The sequence below is a fragment of the Trichechus manatus genome, unplaced genomic scaffold (assembly GCF_000243295.1).
Source record: "Trichechus manatus latirostris isolate Lorelei unplaced genomic scaffold, TriManLat1.0 scaffold00057, whole genome shotgun sequence".
Lineage (NCBI taxonomy): Eukaryota > Metazoa > Chordata > Mammalia > Sirenia > Trichechidae > Trichechus > Trichechus manatus.
The window spans coordinates 8,188,893-8,194,929 of NW_004443993.1; the positions used below are offsets into that span (position 1 = coordinate 8,188,893).

General features: G+C 47.2%; 1 protein-coding gene across 1 annotated transcript in view; it reads right to left on the reverse strand.

The window, feature by feature from the left end:
• Positions 1 to 5,770, reverse strand: part of LOC101347258 (zinc finger protein 699-like) — a 31,583-nt gene extending 25,813 nt beyond the window's left edge. The window contains exon 1 of the mRNA XM_023733256.1: positions 5,693 to 5,770. The gene's annotated coding sequence lies outside the window, so the exon portion shown is untranslated. The remainder of the gene's footprint in view (positions 1 to 5,692) is intronic.
• Positions 5,771 to 6,037: the final 267 nt, after the last annotated feature.

A 6,037-nucleotide genomic window follows, 5' to 3' on the forward strand; every position in this document is an offset into this window, starting at 1 on the left:
AAATGGAGAAAAGACTGAAGTTGTCAAGGATTTCATTTTACTTGGATCCACAATCAACACCCATGGAAGCAGCAGTCAAGAAATCAAACGACACATCACATTGTGCAAATCTGCTATAAAAGACCTCTTTAAAGTGTTAAAAAGCAAAGATGTCACTTTGAGGACTAAGGTGCATCTGACCCAAGCCATGGTGTTTTCAATTGCCTCGTACACGTGAAAGATGGACAATAAATAAGGAAGACTGAAAAAGAATTGACACCTCTAAATTATGGTGTAGGCGAAGAATACTGAATATACCACGGACTGCCAAAAGAACAAATAAATCTGTCTTGGAAGAAGTACAGCCAGAATGCTCCTTAGAAGCAAGGATGGCGAGACTACGTCTCACGTACTTTGGACAAGTTATCAGAAGGGATCAATCCCTGGAGAAGGACATGATGCTTGGTGAAGTAGAGGGTCAACGAAAAAGAAGAAGACCCTCAAAGAGATGGACTAACACAGTGACTGCAGCGATGGGCTCAATCATAGCAACAACTGTGAGGATGGCGCAGGACCAGCCAGTGTTTCGTTCTGTTGTACATGAGGTTGCTATGACTTGGAACCGACTCAACAGCACCTAAAAACAACATGAGCCCTAGTGGTGCAGTGATTAAAGCACTCAGCTGCTAACCAGGAGGTCTGTGGTTCAAACCCACCAGCCGTATCGCAGGAGAAAGATGTGGCAGTCTGCTTCCATAAAGATTTATAGCCTTGCAAGGTCATGGAAGCTCCACAGACACATCCAAATTCCCTGAGGGACTGAATTACTGGGTTGAGGGCTGTGGGGACCATGGTCTTGGGGAACATCTAGATCAACTGACATAACATAGTTTATAAAGAAAATGTTCTACATTCTACTTTGGTGAGTAGGGTCTGGGATCTTAAAAGCTTGTGGGCAGCCATCTAAGATACTCCACTGGCCTCACCCCGTCAGCGGCAAAGGAGAATGAAGAAAACCAAAGACACAAGGGAAAGATTACTCCAAAGCACTCATGGACCACAACTACCACAGCCTCCACCAGACTGAGTCCAGCACAACTAGATGGTGCCTGGCTACCACCACTGACTACTCCTATACGGATCACAACAGAGGGTCCCAGACACAGCTGGAGAAAAATAGAGAACAAAATTCTAACTCACAAAAAAAGACTAGACTTACTAGCCTGACAGACTGGAGGAACCACTAGAGTATGGCTGCCGGACATCCTTTTAGCTCAGTAATGAAGTCAGTCCTGAGGTTCACCCTTCAGCCGAAGATTAGACAAGCCCATAAAACAAAATGAGACTAAAGGGGCACACCAGCCCAGGGGCGAGGACTAGAAGGCAGTAGGGGACAGGAAAGCTGGTAACAGGGAACCCAAGGTTGAGAAGGAAAAGTGTTGACATATCATGGGGTTGGTAACCAGTGTCACAAAACAATATTATGTACTAATTGTTTAATGAAAAGCTGGTTTGATCTATAAACCTTCACCTAAAGTACGATAATAAAAAAAAATTAAATTAACAAAAATTTACAGAGAAAAAAAAGATTTACAGCCTGGAAACCCTCTGGGGCAGTTCTACTCTGTCCTACAGTGTCACCAAGAGTTGGAATCGACTGGACGGCAATGGGTTTGGGTTTTTTTGGTATGGTGCATGCGCACCAACAGTATAATTAACCAAAATAAGAGCAGTTGCCTTTGAATGATGGTATTTCTGGCTGGATTTTCATTATCATTTTCTGTTCATGTTTTTCAGAATTTTAGTACGTTGTTGTTGTCAGGCACCATTGAGTACAATGAACATATTTAAATTCTACTTCTGTAGTAAGGAATCTGATCTCGCCTCAAGAGAAGGCTATGGCGGTTGGGTGGCACAAACAGTTCAGCGCTCAACTACTAGGCAAAAGGTTGGTGGTTCAAACCCAACCAGAGGCACCTCGGAAGACAGCCCTGCTTCTGATCTGCTTCTGAAAGGTCACAGTCGTGAAAGCCCTATGGAGCGGTTCTATTCTGCACACATAGGGTCGCCAGGAGTCAGAATGGACTCCATGGCAACTAACAATAACAAAGAGAGTTCTGGCCTTTGTCCTGGCTCCTGGGAGGGAACCACTAAACCCCTGGAGAGTCCAGAGTGACAGGACTGCCTTTGTGATTCACGGTAGGTCCCTCTATCCACATCTGATAGTTTACACTAAAGGGGTGACAGAGCGGAAGCTGGTCATGCCCGAAAGACCTGACACGGGATTAGAGTTGCGGCTTATGTTAATATTAGACAAATATCAACAGGTACATGAGAGCCTACTGCTTGGTAAAGTAGAGGGCCAGTGAAAAAGAGGAAGACCCTCAACGAGGTGGATTGACACGGTGGCTGCAACAAAGGGCTCAAGTATAGCAACGATCGTGAGCGTGGCGCAGGGCCGGGCGGGGTTTCGTTCTGTGGTGCACAGGGTCGCTGTGAGTCAGAACCAACTCGACGGCACCTAACAACAACTGCAGGGGGAAACACACAGCCCCCCAGAGCGGGTCGGGGGGACCACCTGTGGGGAAATGAGGTGGGAGTTTCTTTCGTTACAAAGCTGCACTTTAATGTTCAATGACCAAAACAATGACTTTATTACTCACAAGTCCTCGAGGGGAACACACTCGAAGGCCACAAGAGTTCACCAGAGTGCTGAAAAGGGGAGAATCAAAGAGAGTGCAGAGAGATCTGGGCTTAGCCTTTAATAGGGTCCAAAGTGAGGAGTATGCTTTATTTCATAAGCTTAGGGACTACTGGCTAATTTAAGACAAATGGCGGGAAACTGAGGGGTCTGGGGATGTGAATTTGGCAGAGAGGGCATGGGGTCCTCATCTGGCTTCCCAGATGTGACATGTGGGTGGGGAAAGGGAGGGTCAGAGACAGGAGGGACTTCTTCTGGATGGTTATCTGGGATTTTGCATGTGGGTGTGATGGTGAGTTGATTAGGAAGACCAGTAGGCTGCTCTTTTGAAATACACAATGTTTAAGCACAAGCTGGAAGAAAAGGGATGCTGGGCATTTACAAAATGGAGTTTGGGTTTCTTATGACAGGGCTTTGGGCCCCGTGATACCAGCCAGACTTGGGGATGGGGAGGCAAATGGAGGGCTGGAGTTCAGCCAGATGAGCAATAATTCAATCAATCAAGTCTATGTGATAAAGACTAAAAAAAAAATTCTGGACACTAACGCTCGTGTGAGCATCTTGGGTTGGCAACAATCCATGAGAACTTCACCATCAATGCCATTGGTCACACCCTGAGGATGTGGAAGCGTGGTATTGGGAACCCGCCTACACTCTGCCCTATATGTCTCTTCTTAGGCTGGTTCTGATTTCTGTATTTTCCCTGTAAAAATGTGATCATGGGTATAATAGCTTCCAGTGAATTCTGAGAGTCTTTCTATAGGGAAGCTGAGGGTGGTTTTGGTAAACTCCCTAATTCGCAGCTGGTGTCAGAAGTCTCAGACAGATCTGGCAGTCTGGAGGACAGTGCCCTTAACCTCAAAAAAAAAAAAAAAGGATTGCTCCAGGGATATTCGTGTGGATTACAGATGAAATCAACACAATTACCCATCAGAGCACCCTCATTGCAATGAGCATGTACAATAAACAAACGGTGCTTTCATTTTCCACTAAGATCACAGCCAAGGAAACCCTCCGGAGCAGTTCTACTCTGTACCACTTGGGGTCACCATGAGACGGAATCAACTCGATGGCAACTAACAAAAGGGAAAATTAAACAGGACGATAGGACATTCATGTCTACGTAGAAACCAAATCCATTGCTATCGAGTCAATTCCAACTCACAGTGACCTACAGGACAGCGTAGAACTGCCCCATAGGGTTTCCAAGGAGCAGCTGGTGGACTGGAACTGTCGACCTTTTGGTTAGCAGCTGAGCTCTTAACCACTGCGCCACCAGGGCTCCTCATGTCTATGTACGCACCTAAAAATGTATGTCGGAAACTTGACTAAATAGTACCATACAAATTCAAAGAAAAACACTGGTTGATCATTAAGCTTGAAGGGAAAAATTAAAAACAATTCCCACTGAAATCACCATGACTATAATGCAATAAAATGTAAGCATACTGAGGAGTTAGCATAGCTAAATCTGTGAATAACGACCCCTGGAGGCACAGTGATTAAACGCTCTCCTGCTGAACAAAAAGTTGGCAGTTTGAACCCAAAACCGGCTATCTGCTCCCATAAGGATTACAACCTAGAACACCCTATGAGGCAGTTCTACTGTGTCACATGGTGTCCCTGTCAGTCAGAACTGACCTACCAACAGCAACCAATTAGTGAATACAAACCGAACCTTTACCAAAGACACTTGGATACAGTGATCGAACATTCATCAAACATGACCGTGTAGTGAGTCATAAAGAAAATGTCAGCTAATTTCATATAAGATGATATCTTACCGTATTTAACAATTCTATTACCGGATATTATGTTGTCTTCCATGAGAAATAAAGCTGTGAAACGATCTCAAAAAAAAAGGAGATTAGGGAGGCCACAGATCTCGCACAGTTAAATCAAAATGAAGGTGAACACAAATCACGTGGTGGAAGCAAAACTAAACAAATCAAAAGACAAAAGATAGTTTCTGTACTTAGAATCTGATTTACAGGAAAAGTTTTTATAACCTGTGTGACAACTCGTAAACGACCAATTTAGAGTCATTATCACCCTGAAGAATCAAAGTACTCAAAACAAGGAAATGTGGTCAAAGCAGTGATCTTGAAATAAATGTATCTTTAAAAACATAATATTAAAAAACAAAGAAAGAAAAAATGTTGCCCTGGAGTAGACAGTTGTTACAGCCTAGAACCGCTCCTTAGGGTTTTCTTGGCTGTAATCTTTACAAAAGCACAGGCCTCTCCTGCGCAGTTCCACCGATCTTTTTTTAGATTAGTACACCAGCGCAAACCGCTGGGACCACCGAAGGATCTTCAAAAAAAAAAAGGGAAGGGGTGTTGAAAAGAAACAAACCGACTATTTGAATCTGTAAACCAAGAGAGGGGGAAAAAAAACCGTTGCTGTCAATTCCGATTCACAGCGACCCTACAGGACAGAGCAGAACTGCCCCATAGAGTTTCCAAGAAGCGGCTGGTGGATTCGAACTTCTGACCTTTTGGTTAGCAGCCGCAGCTCTTAACCACTGCGCCACCGGGGCGAGGAAAAAGGGAACCCAAATTTCCTATTAAAAATTAAGTAAATATCATTAAAACAAAAAAAAATGACAAGCCTCCAGAATGAAAGAAACATGATTTGACGGAAAATGACAAAATGAAGGAAACTTTCTGACTCGCGTCCTGGGCCATGGGGGCGGCCGGCACCGTCCTGAGAGCGCAGGGAGCGGGGCTGGGGGCGCAGGCGAGGTCCCCCCGCGGGGCTGTTCCTGGCGGAGGTGGGGAGGGGTAAGTGAAGGACCGGCAGGAAAGGGGGCAGCGGGTCCTCTGGCCGGGGGCAGGAAGGACCGGCGGACCGCCTCTGGGTTGCTTTAACCGGAAACGGACGCGGATCCCGGACGACAGCGGGGCGGGGACTTGAATGTCCGCAGGGACCCCCAGACCCCAGGGGAGGAGGACACGGGACTGGAGGGGATGCGAAGCGCGGAACTGAACTAGAAACACTAGTCTTACTCACCCTTGTAGGATTGTCGCTCTCAGCGACTCTCTTCCGCGTCGGCCAGAAATGGCGCGGCGGGGCGAGCTGAGCAGGGGCGGGGCGGGGCCTCGGACGACGAGGAACAGGGCTTCGGACGGCGAGGGGCGGGGCGGAGCTGTGCCGGGGAGAGGCGGGGCCTCGGACGGCGAGGGGCGGGGCGGAGCCGTGCAGGGGCAGGGCGGGGCCTCGGACGGCGAGGGGCGGAGCCGAAGACGGCGAGGGGCGGGGCGAGGAGTGGGGCAGGCTGGGCCTGAGCTTTGCCCCTCACCGCCGCCACACGGACACCTGGGCATTCGGTTTCTGTCCTTCCAACAGAACTTGATT